Genomic DNA, 19,597 nt, shown 5'->3' with positions numbered 1-19,597 from the left:
GGTTTAAGGTTATAAATTTATAGGTAATTAAAATGTCATTTACATTATAACTCGTAGAAGTACCTTTAATAAACCTGAAAAAGTTGATGAATGGAATTACTTGTTTTCATATAAATAACTAGCCGTTTCGCGCCCGCTTTGCTGGACGAATTAAAATAAATTTTATGTTTCATTATTTTATTTTTTTTCATATTTTTATTATTCTTCTTTTTAACTTCCCGCTAAGAAAATTTAAATATTTCGAAAATCGAGTTTTTAACAGATGTTGACGTTTAGAGGTTCTAGGAAGCCTCTTTTGTTTTTATTAGCGGGAAAAATTTTCATAAAAGTAAAACAGAAATAAAAAAATGAAGGAACATTGGAATTAAAAAAATAAATAGCCATAAACCATCTAGGAAAAATTTCGCATCGAATAGTGGTAGTTTCATGTCGATACGATCAGTGGTTTAAGCGTGAAAGAGCCTCAAACGAACACCATTTTCTTTTTATATATATAGATTTTACTTTATAAAGGAGATTTAAAAAAGATTGGTGATACAGATCGGATTAGGGTTTCGCTTCTTTTAAAATATTTTCTCATTAATTTTATTAATCTTGAAATTTGAGATTAAATTATTAAGCTTGTCTGAAATCTAAATGAAATGTAAGTGAATATTCTTTGTGTCAATTTTGATACAGCACTCTTTAAAAATATATTAGAGATTCGGGGTAATAAGACGTAGACGGTCTTTCTTCGAGTTATATTAGCAGGGATTTTTATTATACCAAAATATATAAACTAATATTGAATTGACATGAATTTCTAATAAGTTAATATTGAAGTCATATTTAATATCAGAGATTGATGTACTCTAGAGATAGTACTCAGGGTAATAACTATCCATGGAATTATCACCCCCTTATAAAAAAAATCATTACGATTTTGACTTAGATGAGTCATACAGTAGTTTACAAATTTGTTTACTCTATATTTCGTAACTAACTTGCACTTATGAGATACATAATAAAAAAATATTTACATTACAGATAATGCGAGTGAGTTTGAGAATGAGAAACTATTACGACAAGACCTTGTAGTCGCCATTCTAACTCCACTGAAATCCAGTGCCTTTTACTACTACTATTACTGTCTGTACCCACTTAGCTTCCATTAGGTCTTCCTTTAAATCTCTACTGTATTGGTTGTCCATATCGTATCCGTCACATGATATTTAATCATAGCGAGTGCCCTTCACATTGTATATATTTGTTTTAGTTGTTTTATTTTCTTTACTTATTATAGTTTCGCTCTACCGATTTACCATTATATTAGATATTATATTAGATATTCTAATCTTACTTACAGTAGTAGCATGGATGAGATGGCTTGATAAACCTTTGTTTCCAAATTATGTCTTCATGATAATAATAGTCTTGTGATGCAATGAAATTTTTATTATTTAAATTAATTGGTATTATTACGTTAATAAGGTAAATCGCTAGTCAGTAACATTCTTTATCTAGTTAAGAAAAGTTTCCAAACATTCGTCTTAGAAATTATACTCTCTACACCAAATATCTGAGAATATTTATAATATGAAAAATGAAGTAATTTCATATCTAGTTAGATTTTCCCTTTGAACGAAGTTTATGAATTTGTTATTATTTAAATGATGTATTCTCCAGACGACATTGAATAGCTTACATTCTTCACTGAGCTGCAAGAAACATCTTTAATAACGAAATTGTTAAACTCGTTTTATAATAAAGCTTCGTTTTTTTAAATTACTTTGTTTTTGTGTGTGGAATTATTAGTTTAAATGCTTAGTCAATATTATTGCAAAATCCTATAAGAATACATTTTTAATATCGATTCATAATTGGTATAAAAAATTCATTTGTATTCATTTTGTCGACATCACAGGAGACCGAAAATGTGGCAGCTACCTCGGTCAAAGAATTAGTCTAGCAATTCAAAGGGGGAACGCTGCCAGTATCTTCGGAACCTTGCCTAAAGGGACTCCTTTTAATGATATATTTTAGTTTATGTTAAGTTAAGTTATTTATTTCAATGTATATTATTTTATTACTAACATTATATATGCAACAAAAAAAATTGGTATAGTGTGGTTATGGCATAATTTTGTTATTAACAAAAAGTGCAGCCGAAATTGTTGAATGTTTTTATTTTTGACGAGAAGATATTACTCACATAAGATTGACAATCAATCGGTGTGATGAAGTGATCACATCGGTTGCACAAGTCTGTCCCAGATTGCCAAGGATAATTGCTTCCTGCACTCTGTCAGGTGTCCGTGCAATACTGTCTATAAAATTACCCGAAGTCTATGACTTCTCACTAAATTTCATATTCTTTAATCTTCTTCGTCTTCAGGTTTTTATTGCCAAAGGTTACCTATTAACAACTTGAGTTGCCGGGTATTTTACGCTAATCTAAACAGTTACTTTGGCGGATGTGTTGCTGGTCCACTCCCGTAGGGTCCGCAACCACGACTTGAATTTGAAGGCAAGCCCTGCAATTTTGCCCATTATTGTAAGCTACCTACAAGTCGTATCAATGATGACGTAAAATTTGTACGAGATATGCGACTTTCCGTAGTTTTAATAATATTTATTTATTTTTATTTTTATAGAACGGGGGGCAAACGGGCAGGAGGCTCACCTGATGTAAAGTGATACCGCCGCCCATGGACACTCTCAATTCCAGAGGGCTCGCGAGTGCGTTGCCGGCCTTTTAAGAATTGGTACGCTCTTTTCTTGAAGGACCCTAAGACATAATCTTTTGTGTCCTCCCGATTCATTTAATCTGGAACTTGTTAATATCAACTCACATAATTGGTCACGTTTTCGTTTAATTAATTCTTTAGGTCAAAGAGGACGTAGTAACAACGATACAAAAGGGAACGCTTTGGTGGTCTGGCCATGAAGAGGCGATGAATGAGAAACGGCTTACGAGTAGGTATACAAGGCAACGGTGTATGGTGAGGGCGAGTCGGGTAGGATTAGTTGTACCAAATTAAGCACGTACTATTTTACTTTAAAAAAGTATTATAAATTTTCTTTATGTTTAGCATGCTTCAAAATATTTGCTTATTAAACATTACCCTGTTTATCTAGTTATAGTTAATTGTCATTGACATCAAACATTGCAGGCGCGGTAATCAGTAGTGATTAATTACTGCTCAATCTGCATCTCTGACTGGCTCATCAAGTTCCATATTAATGACTGGCCATTTCATTTACGTATATGAATTAGTATAAATATTATCTATATCGTCAATATATTTGAACATCATTTAGATCAAATTCAAACTAACTTACTGAGATTACTCTATTTTTCATGACCTCTCTCAGATGAACGTCAAAGTAAATTATCATTTAGTTGCTCTCTAATTAAATCAATACTAAAATTTCGTTTCAATAACCAATTTGTACTGGCAAGTGTCACAATTATTTCTATTAATAATAATAGAAATATCATAGCTTCGCGATGAACAAAGCGATTGATAAATCTTCTATACTCACAATGGCGGGGCAGCGCGCAGTCGCGCCACCTACCAGTGCGGGGGTGGCCAGCATTGTGCTCCATCAGACTGCCTTTAATTGGAAATTCTTGAGCCCGTCACACGCAGCAACTCCTCAGAAACCAGATAGTTTCACTCGATCAAGCCGTATGACTGTCTTAACAAGGACCATCGAACATTCTTATTTATATAACATCTTTGAATACATTTTTTTCATAAGTTGCATATACCTTTTGTTATATTTACGATTAATAATATGTTTATTAAATTCTATGCATAATATTAAGAACGCCTAAGCGAATATCTGAGAAAAACCTAGTACTACGATTTTTCTCATCTATTTTGTATCATATATATAATGAAGGCTAAATATTTTTTGTTTATTAGGAAAACTCGTTTAAAAACTTTATGGCCTTTTTAATCATAAAATCCCAAATAAATGCCTAAAGCTTTTACTATTAACGTGAAAATATCTGGTTTCCGAATGTTTTCATCATTAACCGATCTATATTACTTTTAAACAACAATATAAAGTAATTAAACAATTTTTGTTCGAAGAACTAATATTTAAATATCACAGTCCAGTGGCGATACATACACGTGTTGTGAATCTAGACACATACTCTGATAATCCTTAGTTTAATTTAACAATGCTCACAACACACAACAAAAATAATAAAGCTAGACTGATTATATCAAGGTAAGGTTAAACATTAAACCTTGATTTTAGCCTAGATAAACGTACAAAGAAAGAGTATTAGGTAAAAAAAACTTGACTCGCGAAACAACAAGGAGGTGGACCTGATTCTTCCGTTATAAAAATGTAAAACATATTTAGATGTCTACAAATTTTATGGAATATTTAATGTTGGATAATTATTCTAGTTATTATTGAGTTTTACATATGTATATGGGCGGGCGGATAGCCGAGGGCGGCCCACGTTGCAACTCGCTATATCTCCCATTCATTATCCGCAAACGTCATTAATCACTGTATCACACATTAGTCTGAAAATACGGTCAGGGTTTAGCACTACCCCATTTAGAAAATCTTTCATCGTTCGCGGCTTTCAATTATAAATTTGGGAATCAATATATCATACAGCAACTTATCATATTTAATTTTAACGTTTTATTTGAATTTCCTAACATAGGTTTTAAATATGTTACTTACTAACATTGGACCATTGTACACGACAATTATAATTGACCTGCTTTGAAAATATATTACATATATTTGCACATAAAATATCTAGTTATAAATTATGTTCATTTTTATGACGTTAAATTCTTCTTTTAGCTTATATTTTACTTATTTTTTTCAGACAATGTCGTGATATCTACAGTCTATAGGTATTGGTCGTCGCCTAGCTTCGATGCCCACACCTATACAATGCAATCCCGTTATTTGTGTTTACTTTTAAAATTGAATTCCATCACCAAACAGTTCTATCATAGAGAATTTTCTCCCGGTTATTATTTTTTAAATATTGTCTATATGTAGGCAGCGTGTTAGTATATATACTATAGTATTTTAAAACTATGTGTTTCTAAAAATTTTGTTAATTATTTGTCTTAGTAATTGTTATATGGAACTAAATATTGACAACAATTTTACCCGTGATTGAGTAAATCCAAAACTAACAACAAACTTACTAACAAAGGCAGGCCGAGTCGATTGTACTAGCTAGTCTTAAAACATCATTTTTGATTATTCACTCAGTTTCTATGAGATCCGCAAAGGTTAGACGAAAATTTGATATTTTTAATACATAGTAATTTGTTATTGTAAAATAAGTAAGTAAAACTAGTGTAAAATTGTGATCTGCAACATACACTGGTCACAGTCCAAGGCACAGCTATTCGATCAATTATAATCTATGGAAAACAAAATGTCAAACTGTGATTTGACGGAACGCACCTTGACATTGAAATAACAATCTATTATGGCCGTAGCGCGGAAATAGTTAAAATAAAATAAAATATGTTTTTATTCGTGATCAGTTGTACATATATTATATCTTCAACAGTTTTCTTGAAAAATACTTGCGAACGTTTTTGACGTCTAATTTAAAAGGGGAAATGTTATTTGTACAAAGATTGTGTAATTTAAACGGATATTAATCTAAGAATCTCTTTAATTTTTGGGTGAAATTTCTTTTGAGCATCTCTTGAAAGACGTCGGTCTTTAGATCACAGGATATTCAGTGAAATGATTACTTACACGAGCGCGTTAAAAGCATTTTCTTTTATTTACTATTCAAGAGAGTACCTAGGTCTATAGATAGTATTGTCTTTGATTGACATAACCTTTACACATTTAAAGAAAAAACTTTTTAACCGGATTAAAGTTATGTATTATTATAAATTTACAACTATTTAAAATTATGATAAATATTTGTAAATTTATAATAATACATAACTTTAATCCGGTTAAAAAGTTTTTTCTTTAAATACCTAGGTCTAATTGTATACAAGTGGTGCACGATAAAACGACTCCAGTAGTATTATAAACCGTGTCTAGTTTTGTAGGTAGAGACTCAGTGTATTTTTTGTAATATTAAGGATATAAGGAAATAAATAAATAATTATTCTTTTGGATTAATAATGCATCCGCTTCTTTGATCATTTTCTTTCGTGGAAAATTTGATGATAAGCTAGATAGATAGATCAGGCACACAAGCCTGATTTTACATTCAGTTACATACAGCCAGTACGTTTCAAATACGAGCAAGTATTCAAAGTAAGTATATTTATCTACTATATAAAAATAAGTCGGGTTTTCCTTCCTGACGCTATAACTCCAGAACGCACGAACCGATTTCCACGGTTTTGCATTCGTTGGCAAGGTCTCGGGCCCCGTGAGGTTTATAGCAAAGAAAATTCAGGAAAAATTTCAACAGAAAATCGGGAAAATCTTACAAAAAAAATGATAAACGAAATGATACATAAATCGGAGCCATCTGGTGGCGAAACGGAGTTCGCCGGGTTTGCTAGTATACTATAAATAGAATTAGTCATAGACGCCTCATTGCTAAAGCACATCAATTAAACCGGAGGTCCTTGGTTTGATTGCTAGCGCAGCAGTTATTACTAGTATATGTAATATCCCATTCGCCCGTTACAAGATGCATATTTTCAAAATAAAGAGAAATGGAAATTACCGAACCAGACGCTGTAATATGGAAGCTCATAAAATTTAACTATCGTATGAAGAAATGAATGCAACTTTAGTAGCTTAAAGTTATAAATGATAAAAATCTAAGCTTTTGAAATAGCATATGTATTTGAAGTGTGCGTGCTGAAAAGTTCTTGTGTTCCGTTTCATCTATTAAACATTCAGGCAGAATTTGCCTGAAAACAATCACATTAATGGAGTATTAACAAAAAAATGCTTTACTGTTATATTCATTGTCAAATACAGATACGGCAGTGCCATTTTCTGACACACCCGTAGATACGCACATGTACAGCATGGTTTATCCGAAGGAAATTCCAATGAATTCGTGCTTCCCTTTAGTTATAATACGCCCACAGCGCTTCTCAAGTTTTCCAATAAAAATTGTTGTTACTAAGTATTGTAGTGGGTGCACGTGGCATGAAAATGGTAATATCACATTGAAGATTGTGTAGGTGAGCTGATATTTTAATGTTAATTTTCGGTACCCTCTGCCCTTTGACGTGGTAGGTACTCAAATATCGCGTAACCTTTCCTTCACCTTCAAAAGGACGCCTCACTGTGAATATCAATTTCGCTTAATACCAATACTGATTATATATATTCCATAAATTCTTGTACGGCGGTGATGTTTTGGCTTTTGACAATCTCACCCTAATATCCTTATAATAGTGGGTAAAACAACTGAGAACCCAAATAATAATTGTTTCTTCTTGATAGGAAGATCAACTTGCATTACCCATATCAATAAAACAGAAGTCTTTTCTCTATTGGTGTCAGGACTTCCTAAACTGAATTAATGGTACATATGTATTAACACCACCGCGGCAAAAATTCTGGTAACGATTTCCCGTAGCGCCGGAGCTTTCCTAAAAACCTATTATTATCTATTGTATGGTTAGGTTAGGTTAGTATATTAATATTTTATTTAAATAACTGTTTCCGGTGCGTGAAAGTTGTTAGGGATTTCTAAATCGTAATCGTATTTTTGCCGTACCGAATTAATTTATGTTATTATATTTTTTTGTCACTATTTGCTTGCTCACCTGATGTTTTTAGGATTAATTTGTTTATTTAATTATAATGGGGTATCACGCAGATAATAAAACAAAACAAGATGTTTTCACTATTTGAAGAAAGATTCATACTTATTTGATTCGTGTAAAAATATAAAAGTGCTTGAAACAAATTGGATAAATAAAAGACATTAATAGTTTATTTCAGTTACCTTTAGTTGTATTGCAAATAAATTTCGTTCACTTCAATTGAAAAACAAATGTTTACTTATCTTTTATTACTCAAGAGATTTTCCATTTATTAAATTAAATAGAAAAACTCTTGAGAAATAGAATTTCATCTGAATGATGTTAAAACAATAAGACAAGCACTCAAATACAATATAATATCAGAATAATGAGAAAACGTAGTACTTGTATACGAAGCTATAATATTTGCAAGCTCATAGAATTTAACAACGCTTTCAAGTAACCAATACAAACTTTGCTAACTCGATTTTGTTAATGGCACTAAAAGATGCAAATCTGAAACTTAATGAAGTCTCCATTGCACCAAAGCTCATTCTACGAATCTCCCTAATCACCTTCAATTCTTAATGGAAAAAAACTTTTTATAAATAACCATTATAATTGAGATTTGTGATCCTATTATGTTGTTATGGTTAATGGTAATTATTCACAAACATTTGTAAAGTAGGAATCTCGGCGATTAAAAATTTACGGCCTTGTTTTGAGCACTAGCAGTATCACACATGTTATAATAAGATAATAAAATGACATATGAAATTAAGAAGGCGCTAACCAGATCCATGCAACTTCCTCACAATGGAGTAGCCCACAATATTGCAGCACACAACTCACGAGGACACTCATTGTATCGAAGAACTCGCATGGGTCCAAGTCGCAATTGGTTTTACTGACAAGTGCACATTATATTATCTATATAAACAAACTAGCTGACCCGGCAAACATCGTTTTGCCATGTATATTATTTCTAGGAAAAATATTTTTAGTTCAATAAAAATAACTATGTATCTACTATAATAAAAAATAGGGGTTGATCGTGGAGAGGTGACAATTAATGGTTATATGTATTTTTTTTTGTATCATAAAAAAATTTATCTAAAAATTAAAATTAATATTTAGATTTTAGGGTTTTGATAGGTAGATAGTAGCCGATTCTCAGACTTACTGAATATGCATTAAAAATTCATAGGAATCGGTCGAGACGTTTTGGAGGAGTATGGGCACATTGTGAGTTGTGACACGAGAATTTTATATATTAGATGATATTTTGATTCAATTAACATAATCATTTAAAATGGAAATTGGAAATTAAAAATGGAATGTAATTATCCAGCTCGATTCAGCCACGGCGGTTCATCTCTATTGAGACTGGGCATATACAAAGGAGAAATATCTTTTATAACAATAGTGCACTAGTGTAGATACAAGCGCGGCGCAATTTTAATAATCTGATATTCGATATAACGGGAGAATCACGAGAGCAAGCTACAGCGACAGCTTTAGGCTCGCATCCCAACTTGAACGTGTTTGCCGCCTATATAATATTATGTATAAAACTATTGTCAGCAAGGCCATTTCTGACTCCCATTGCACCACGACTGCAGGAAGGCAATTGAAACGACGATGAATGTAGATAATGTAATAAATTCGGTTTATTAAAGGTCTATTTAAATGTAGTTAGATTTTAGCCGTTATCAGAGTAGTCCAATACATTAACAATAGAAGATTATTCGAAATTAAATGCTCGATTTGGCTACGTCTGATTTAAGGAAGCATAGGGCAGGAAAGACCTTTTAAGCTTCCGATTGGATCTATTGTGAACTTGTTCAAATCATTAGATAATTGCTGAAGAAACGATTAACTCTTATACCCTATTCCGACAGCAGTAAAATATACGCACCGGCCTTTAAATACATAACAATTCTAAGTAATTATGAGCAGGGGTGCATCTACTTAAGGGCTTTTTGGGCTGCAGCCCAGGGTCCCGATGATACAAAGGGCCCCCAGTCCCGACTGAAAACAATAGGCGATATTTTTTATGTAAAAAAAAATCTGAAATTTTTAAAAATAAGGTTCCTGATATCAATCAACCCTTGTGCGACTCTCGTCTGTCGAACGAAACAGGGAATTCCCCGTCGCTAGATTTCGGTCGGTGTATTTTTTCGTGTCTGTGTGTGTATTACGGGAACTTCCCCGTAATAGCCCAGAGCCCCACAAATTCACGATCTGCCCGTGATAATGAGTCTTTAGTTTTGCCTCACATCCCTATCACATATACATTTACTGTGTGAGTCTGTGTGCAAACCACAAATGTTATTCGCTTTGAAACCAGATTGTAAATGATCCCACAAAATACCTGAGCTATCATTAAGCTATCTTTAACCCTACCCTGTTGTACCTTATCGAGATTTACAAGTAAAAGTACATCTTTGTAAGATAATTGCGAGGTTAAGCTTTAATTAAAAAAGTTACAAGCATTTAGTCTAAGCTTTAAAAAAATACTTGGGCTTTCTAACATAAAAGCGATTTCGTATTACAATGTAGTCTATATTTATATTGATGGCAAAGCACAAGTCATTAACTTGGTATGTCCTAAGTTTACCACAATTTTGGGTCCAGTCTAAATTCTTTGTGACATAAAATAGTTTTCCTTTGCAAACTTGCGAACATAAAGCTTCAAAAGATATTACTAAAAATTTGATCCGAACATCCGACAATATATCAGTTTGAATTGAACCAAATATGTGCAAAAGGGCTACGTAATAAAGTACATGACTGGCGTTAGTGGTAACTTATGGACCATTCATCACTAGCCGGAGTCGAGATTGATTTATGAGCCGAAGAGTGGGCACACTCACACTCTCGCAGCCGGTCACTCGTTCGCAAATCTATCATTCAGCACATAACAGCTGCCCACAGCGGGAAACAGGAAGTTCCGGCTGAATTGTAATCCTATTAATTTCTTTGATTAGATAATTTTTCGTCGCCATCTTAAGTAAAAGATGAGTAAGGTTTTGAAGGAATCAAAGAAGTTCTTTTATTACCGATTCGTTAGAGAATGCATATGCAATTTTATACAATAAGATCGTCCTTCATACAGGTACTGCAATTTAGGCTTTGTAGTCAAAACAACTTAATATATTGTCAAAATAGTTTCGTGAACCAATTCAATCAGTTGTGTCGCCGTGCGTCACTCTGACACAATATTTGCGTCTCGTGACCCACACCTGATTGCCACACACAAACAAACACCGATTTGGACAGCCTTCAAGCGGTCTTTCGAGTGTGGACACTTTCTTATATCAAAAAAAAAGAACCAGAGGCTCTACAACCATTTTGAGCCTTAAATTTGTGTGTGTTTCCGTGATCATTTGTTTTTTCAAAAAGAGAAAGATGATCAGTGACTTTTTGGGGTTCACTATTTTCCTTAAACGTAGGAGCGAGTGCTAAATGCGCACATAGACTGAAAAATCAAACTGAAAACAAAAGTCCGATCACGCAATAACTCCTGAAAAGAAAAATATTCATGATTCCGTGGCGCCGCGTCAAAAGTCAAAATTGATAATTGATTTGAGAAAAAACAAAATTCTCCTCTGACAGACGTGCTATAAATCAATTAAATTGTCGCGAACACGCCTAGCGATAGGGCTGGTAGCTTATGAACGTAAAATTAGTTATTACTAATTCCAACCTGGTATAATGTTATATGTTTAAATAAACTAAGTTATGACAATTATTTATGTATCTATACTAATATTATAAAAAGGAAAGATTTTTATATATGTAAGTATGTTTGTAACGAATTGGCTCAAAAAGTATTGGACTGATTTAAAAAATTATTTCACCATTTGAATGCTACATTATCACTGATTAATTTAATTGCAAGAAAATAATAAGGAAACCTACTAAAACTACAATAATGTTACTCAAGGTGTAAAAAAATGCCTATAAAATATTTTTCATCGCAGGCGCTGCGAAAACTATTGATGATAGAACAAAAAAATCCCACAATATAAATGACCATATCAATATCTACAAAAGATAAATGACCACTCGTGCGAAGCCGGGACGGGCCGCTAGTAGCTTTATATGCCTGTATATTACGTTTATGTGTATCTGTGTCTTTGTGTTGCATCGTAGCTCCTAAACGAATATACCGATTCTATTTATTGGTTTTATTAGCTTCAATTCATGTTTAGGTATTAGTTATGGGAGAAATTTAATACGCATAATAGATATTTTCTTAGAAACGTTTGCTGGCAAGGTACCTTTAGAACCCATATATTATGCTGTCTACTTTATAATGTAGCTCAAAGGCTGTAAGCTGTAAATTTATAATTTCATCTTGTTCGCTTTACGTACACTTCTAAAAATATGCCAATTGTAATTACGTGTGTCAACGCAGCCCTAGAAAGGTCAGCACCAACGATCCCCCGGTGCCCGCCCGCCTTACTTAAGAACAAATTCAACTTCGTGTTATCAAAATTCATGACACTCGCTTAACGCCTTCGCTAATTACCGAACACTTGTTATTCAGTCCTAAACGGTTAGGCGAGAGCGATCGTTTAACCTTTAGAAGGGTAAAAAGCTTTGCGAATGTTTGAGAAGTTCACCTCCAAAGCCATAACACAAATTATAAATAATTAGTTATGGAATATGAAAAATATTTTTGGTTTTTAAATTCATCGATTAGTAAAACGTTAGAAATTAATATTTTCGAGTAAGGCTTACAAAACCTATGTGTGTATATAATTAATAAAAAAATAAAAATATTACATTCTTTGATTTGTCAGCGACATCTATTAGGATATCATGAAATAGTAAAACAGTATTCAGTGACATCTCGTGGCAACTAAAGGAACTACAACAAAACTAGTCAGCCAGCATCTAAACGTTATGCCGCCAATTGTAGTGTCGGAATGTGGTACGTTGTCATTTGTCATCAACATAATTTCGAATAATTGTAATAGGTGGCGCAACTTGTAGGATAAATTCGATTTGTGGTTTTTGTCTTTGGTTATTAATTGTTTTCTACTTGATGGTTTCACAATACATTATAAAATTAACAATGGCTTACCGTCTTTAAACATTCTTAAGTATCGTCAACAGTTTTTAATAGAATTTTCTTTATAAACTTTTTTCTAATAAAACATGAAACGTTAAAAGATTGTACAGGACGGGATCGATATTTTTCAAGTGATTCTAGACTTTATTTAAATATGTTTACCGAACCATGATAGTCTCAGGATTCTCCAGCTAACATGGTAAGAGAATAAAAAGTATAATTACGTAGTGGATACGTATTGATGTTCTACCCATTATTTTGTGAGCTATCGCAGTTAAAAGCTATGCCCGAAAGTCCTGTTATATGTTATAGAAACAGTTCTCTCGAGTTTCGTTAGGCAAAGGGGAGGAGCGTGAGAAGGTTGGGAGGGGCGTCAGCGCGGGCAGGTGACGACAGACGGGAGAGGTGACAGGTCACACTGATAACAGTTGATAATAGAGAAGTTGACATACTTGCGACTGTAATTTTCTAGAAAAAACAATTCTTTCTCGACCATATTATAATATACTTAATATAATACTAATTAAAGAGTTATGATAGAGGTAAAAAACCATAAAGATTATTATTGCGTTTTTTTAAAATGGGTATTGATTTGGTTAATTATCAACCCCTAGTATAGCATTGAGTGTTCCAAAGACAACCATTGTTATTTAAAAAAGGTTAAACTATAAATTAACTTACATATAGTATTCCAGCTAAATTATTAAAAACACCTGTAATATGTGTATGTATAAACAAACGAATGTCTAATTCATAAGGTAAAAATTATAATTAATGATCACAATTATTTTTATATATACATTTTAGGTGTTTTGCAATAGAACGCTCACCAAAAAACTGTGAATGGACTTAGGGAATTTCGATAAATTTGGTAAAGATACCGTATTTTCTACATCCATGTAGACCTACACACATTATAATTGAACAGTAGAATATAGATGATAACAACAGGTATCCATAGACTAAAGCACCAAGTTATCTATAGTTTTCAGAAACGCAATAGGTTTATTTATACATATATACATAACTTGATATATTTGTGGTACTATTTTTATCTACTTTTAAGCCAGCTATTGGCGGGTGGGTGGCGGGAGGTCACACACAGCGCTGGAAGATTCTCGATTCGGAGACCAAGACACTTTTTGGGTCGCAGAACCAGAGTGAGTGTGACTTGTTGTGTGAAAGTTGATACTGAAATAAGTGAATGCTTGCAATGTTTAGGCTTATACATAGGTTTTGTGGACATAAGTTTCATCTAAGTAGATTATTGGCTTGCATTCTGCACGTTTCGATGCAATGGTACGCAAAAAGCGATGTCTCCATGCAGCTATATCATATCGTTCAATTAATAATGAACGTTCATTTTTGTTTTTCTTAAATTCATAACCGTTGGCTAATAATCTCAAGACTAACTGTAAAAGAACAATAACATTATCTAAAGTAACTAAAACTAATATGTACTTATTTAAAATAAAAAATATCAAGACATTTTGACCGTACTAACTTTAGTGTTGTCATATAAAAAGTTTGCAAAAAAAAACAGTATCTACTTTCGTTAGCCAGACTTTATAATATTTATTTATTTTTTCTTTGATTATTGTTATTTTGTGTGTTTATGTGTGTGTGTGTTTTTGTTTGTAATAAATGCTATGTCTATGTCTAAAGCAAATCCTGTAGAATTTGTCGATCTGTTTATTTTGCGCTTAACAAAACCTTAGGCCTCAGCCAGTTCTCGATGTTTAGTGTGTATGGATCTTTAGATATTCTATATGGAATATGACCTAGTAGGTACCTATATGTAAATAATATTTAATATGCTATATGTATAAGGTAATTGAAAATTGCTCAATAGAAAACAATTGCGTTGCTGAAAACAGAAACGACCATTACAGTTTTTTGACCAAGCTGCAATTCACTTATTTTTTCACACACAAAAAAATCCAATTATGTAGATAAACTCTATCATCAAACATCACAATTGTCATGAGTTAACTTCTAACATTCAGACTATAGTGAAAGAAATACAATACATTTGAATAATCTGATTTCAATCTAGGGAGCGTTCAAGTATTACGTAACGAATTTTCTGAGGGAGGGGGGTCCCTTTTCTAAAACGTTACGACGCGGGGCGGGGATTGAATTACGCGTTATTGTTAATATAATTTTCGACTTTCCAGTAATTTACACCACATAATGGTAACTTTTAGCTATAAAGAGTCACTGGATGGTCACGAAACGTTTCACTATTGGGTACAGAAAAACGTTACGGCGCGTTACATGGGGGGGGGGTCAATAATCTCTAAAAATTGCGTGACGTAATACTTGAACGCTCCCCTAGACAACTCCCTTACTTTTAACAATGACCTATTCCCACACACTGCGCACTCGAAGGCTCTGGGCTCGATTCCCGGCATAACGATATTTAATACTTAAGTAAGGCTGATCACGTAGAAGGAAAATTCTCTAAGCAAAAATGATAGTGCCTTTGGCATTAATAGGTTAAGGGACTTTCAATAAGCTTTCTAAACCCATAATTATCTCTGTTGTTTTCTAGGGACAATTAACAATTCCAACCTGTTGACTTCACGACGACTAGTTGCTCATCAGACCCCTTGGCATCGTTGCCAAGTCCCGTCGGTCGGCCGTGACCTCTCGCGACACAGTATTCGGCTGTCTTTTGTGTTTGTGTGTTATAAGTGTACGCTGCTGCCTACAAACACAAAAATATTGACAAAAATAACAACGCACATGTTGACTACATACTGTTTTATTAATCTGCCTTTAGTCTTTTAAATAAAAAGCATAAGGTTAAAATATAAATAAATAATATAAGTTGTAATATAATAATATTGGTAGAATACAAAGCAGCGTGTGATGTGTTCATCAAAAGAATTCAACCTTCAACTAAATTATATATTTAAATTATAAATATATTTATGTATATATATTTATATATATTAACTATATATATATTTTAAAGACAATTCACACCAATTGACCGAGTCCTATGCTAAGCTGGTGAAGCTTGTGTTATGGGTACTAGGCAACGGATATACATATCTACATATTATAGATAGATAGACATATAAATACATATTTAAACACCCAAGACCTAAGCACAACACCAAATGCTCATCACATCGATGTTCGTCTCAGCCGGGGATCGAACCCGGGACCCATGGATTTGCAGTCAGGGGTACTAGACCAATGAGTCGTCAAAATTAAAATATTTAATTTTATTTGCTGGGTAGTTAGAACTAAATGGTGAATTTAAACGACTAGTAATTTCGAAGTTTGCCCAATTTTTGTTCACGACAACACGCACACATGTGCATTTACTATCAGCACCTCGACGCATTATAATGAGACACAATTCGTACTAAATGCCTTTTTATAAACTTGTAATAGATTTGGATTAACTATTTAGAAAGCTGACGTTTGGAAAGTCGACTCTTGATTTTGAATATTCAACTGTTTTAATAGGTTTATATTTCCTTGAATATTTAGACTGTGGGAAATACTGATGAAGTATTTTAAGATTAGCGTCTGTGCAAAGTTGGTGCCCTCTGAAGGAAGTTAATTCGCATTTTTGGAACTTTTAAAGTTCTTCAATAGTTGTTAAGCGACGCGTGTCTACTTCTACCTTGTATAAAAATTCATTCAGACATCAAAACCTGTTATAGAATTGTTTACATTACATATACGTACATATCTTCAAGCAATTGACCCGTATTAAAGATTACTAAGCAAACAAATTACTAAATTAGATAATTACTGTTCCAAATATGATTAAAACAAGGAGCAGTATCTCCAGGATAGATATTGTTTTTCCAAGTTAATGGCCCTTATCTCCATCGTTATCATTCGTCATAAATCGAGTTATCACTGTCACAGAAATAGAGCGTCCAATATTTATACATAATCACTGATCGAAAAATAACAAACACCACCCGATAACACGGTGACCCGAGACGCTGCCGAGCCATTCTCGCCCTTACGATGTTAGCAAAGAGGCGTTGGTGGCATGCGGCCCTTGCATACGATACCCGCTGCCCCTTGGCCCGCTCCTCGCCAGCTATCAGCGCTATCGGGAGGTCGCGCCCGCCATGGCGCAATTGATTCGCCTCGAAAACAGATCACTTAAATATTCCTTACTTTGTATACCTTAAGAGCCGACTTTAAAACATTTACATTAAAACCTCCTTCAAACATTTTTGTGTTTTCTAGTCTGTGCTAACGTTTTAAATATCGAAAGGTTCGCCAACGAGTTGTACCTTCTACATAAATATCAGGCTTTAGGTTAGTGGGGCATCTGCGGCCCGTGCATATGTTACGAAGACTAATTATCAGGTGTCTTAAGTTGTTAAGAACTATTATATTTGCTTTGTATAAAGAGCCATTCTTTTTCACAACAATCGATAAACGTTCAGTGAGCACACAGCTCCGTGTGTTTGTTCAAGTGTACCCCGGCGCCGACTCGCCCCACTCTCGTTAATGTGATTGTGTAAACCTTGTATAACTTCGACTATTATTGTAACAGTCTCGAACTTAAACCATAGAAAGACCAGTCTGGTTTTTTGAAGAAGGGGTGTAGAAATTAACCATTACATATGAGCTATAAAATTATTAGGCTTTATTACACGTTCTTTACAGTCAAGTCCAACTAAACACAGAAAAAAACAGTTTACAATAATGATTACGGTTTCTTCAATTTCATCAACACGTTCATAATTATACGTATATACGTATATAGCCCATCCGTACATCTCAATTCAACTAAAATGCAAAGATATACTTTTAAATAGGTTATCGCATCTTATCGGGCGATTAAGAAATCGCCCCAAAAGCTCGGCGTAAGGGTAAGGATCGACGAGGTATAGCGCTAAGCTGTAGGGTTATTTTTTTGACGTGATAACGTCTTTAAAATCGTTTTAGTCGGGTGACATGTTCAGAAACTTGTGTCACACCAAAACCTCACGAGCGCGATCGCAGGTATAACGAGAGAGAGACGGACCGATCTCCCGTCTCATCTCGAGCGCTGCCAGTCATTCCGTGAATGTATGAAGAAAAATGTATATCATAGTCGAATAAGTAAACTTGTCATTTTACACCCGAAATTTATCATCAAAAGTGTGAATAAAACGATAGATGTAATTTAAAATTTGAAAAAATTGTTATCTTCATTAATTCCTTACTTCCCAAAAACTTATATCACCAATAAGACGTTATCACGTAAACCTCTCGATCGTAAACCTACTTTACAAACAACCAATATTTTTTTTTAGATATAACATTGGATTTTGACTTAAGGAATGTAATTCGCACTAATTCTCGTTTCTGCGAGCAGTGTTGGCCTAGTGGCTCCAGCATGCGACTCTCATCCATATCGTAGGTTCGATCCCCGGCTGTGCACCAATGGAATTTTACATTCGCTCGAACGGTGAAGGAAAACATCGTCAGGAAACCGGCTTGCCTTTGACCCAAAAGTCGACGGCGTGTGACAAACGCAGGAGTCTGATCATCTACTTGCCTATTATATTGGCTAAAAGAAGTCTGAGGCCTAGACCTAAAAAGGTTGTAGCGCCACATTTTCTACTAGATTTGGTGACTTAACACTCAATTACTGGTTGTTAATTTGCAAATAACAAAAGGTTTGCTACAATTTTATTTATTTACATTACACAGACTTACTACAGCGATTTATTTAAATGCACCAGGTCACACTAGTCACGATTTAGGTGAACCGGTTCTACTGAATCGTGAGGCCAACAATCAATATCAAATAATCGTAAATACTACCGAATAATAGCTCCTTTCTATATAACTTGTATCCTGAATCATATGTGTAGCACCAGCAAGGACAGAGCAGTGCATGTCACGTTGCTCACGAAGTGCTGCGTTTATAAATATAGAACCACTTGCACATGCGCGGGCGCAACCTGCATTGAAATTAGCTCGCGACGAGGGAAATTCATCTTAAAAGTATAAAAATGTGGTTTCGTTCTAAACAATAATGTGTGTTATACCTGCGGAAAGCTGTATCTTCAATGGTGAATTATAAAAATTGTAAAATCCAACCGTTTTTGTAAGTTTCTCATCCCTGTGAACGAAGAAGTCAAGATAAATTGTTTGTTATTTGTAATAATAAATTTTTGTTTCCTAGAAAAGAAAATGGGTTGTACATTTAATTAATATATTATACCGTGCCTATATCCGATTTCAAGTTAACACCGATTAGAGGTTTTAATACGTTTTTGTAAATATTTGTCCCCAACGAAGCTAAAAGGCTTCCGTTATTAGCAATAGATAAATATTTGAGTGCACCTGTAAAAAGTTTTCAAGTGACGCATAAAGCAGAACTGCATTCCAGTGCTGAGTGATACCGGCCTCGCCTCCACCGCCACGGCCAACTAGTCGCTGTGAGACTACACACTAGAACATGTCTTATACAAAAACTGCTGTAACACGAGTAATTAGCTAATTACTGGAGATCTATGTCGAACTATTTTGTTTAAGCCTTCTTGTAGGCATATATTTCGTTGATTCCATGGAAGATGGGTCGGGTACTGGTATGGGATGCAACCTGTTCAGACACGCTGGCCCATCCCATCTACATGGAACCAACTACAGAGCTGGTGCGGCTTGTGAAGCGGCTGAAAAAAATAAAGCATGCAAATACAAGGGTCTAGGCTCAGAATATGATTTTGTCCCATTCGGTGTCGAGACCCTTGGTCCGTGGGGTCCTAGCGCTTTAAGGCTTTTTAAAGAAATTTCAAAAAGGTTAGTC

General features: G+C 34.0%; 1 protein-coding gene and 1 long non-coding RNA gene across 3 annotated transcripts in view; one reads left to right on the top strand and one right to left on the bottom strand.

The window, feature by feature from the left end:
* LOC125054477 (somatostatin receptor type 5-like) overlaps window positions 1-16,761 on the bottom strand; it is a 113,563-nt gene extending 96,802 nt beyond the window's left edge. The window contains exons 1-2 of one of the 2 annotated variants that reach the window (XM_047656405.1): window positions 16,586-16,761; window positions 15,385-15,520 (exon numbers count right to left, since the gene is read on the bottom strand). The gene's annotated coding sequence lies outside the window, so the exon portion shown is untranslated. Of the gene's footprint in view, window positions 1-15,384; window positions 15,546-16,585 lie in introns of those variants that run through there. The other variant, XM_047656404.1, reaches the window with a different exon arrangement.
* Window positions 12,760-15,568, top strand: LOC125054479. Its single transcript, XR_007117712.1, has 2 exons — window positions 12,760-13,009; window positions 15,365-15,568. It is a non-coding gene; the product is annotated as an uncharacterized LOC125054479 (long non-coding RNA).
* Window positions 16,762-19,597: the final 2,836 nt, after the last annotated feature.

This window comes from Pieris napi, chromosome 12 (genome assembly GCF_905475465.1).
Source record: "Pieris napi chromosome 12, ilPieNapi1.2, whole genome shotgun sequence".
NCBI classification, from domain to species: domain Eukaryota; kingdom Metazoa; phylum Arthropoda; class Insecta; order Lepidoptera; family Pieridae; genus Pieris; species Pieris napi.
The sequence above is the reverse complement of the archived record's forward strand: the minus strand, read 5'-3'. Positions and strand labels throughout refer to the sequence as shown.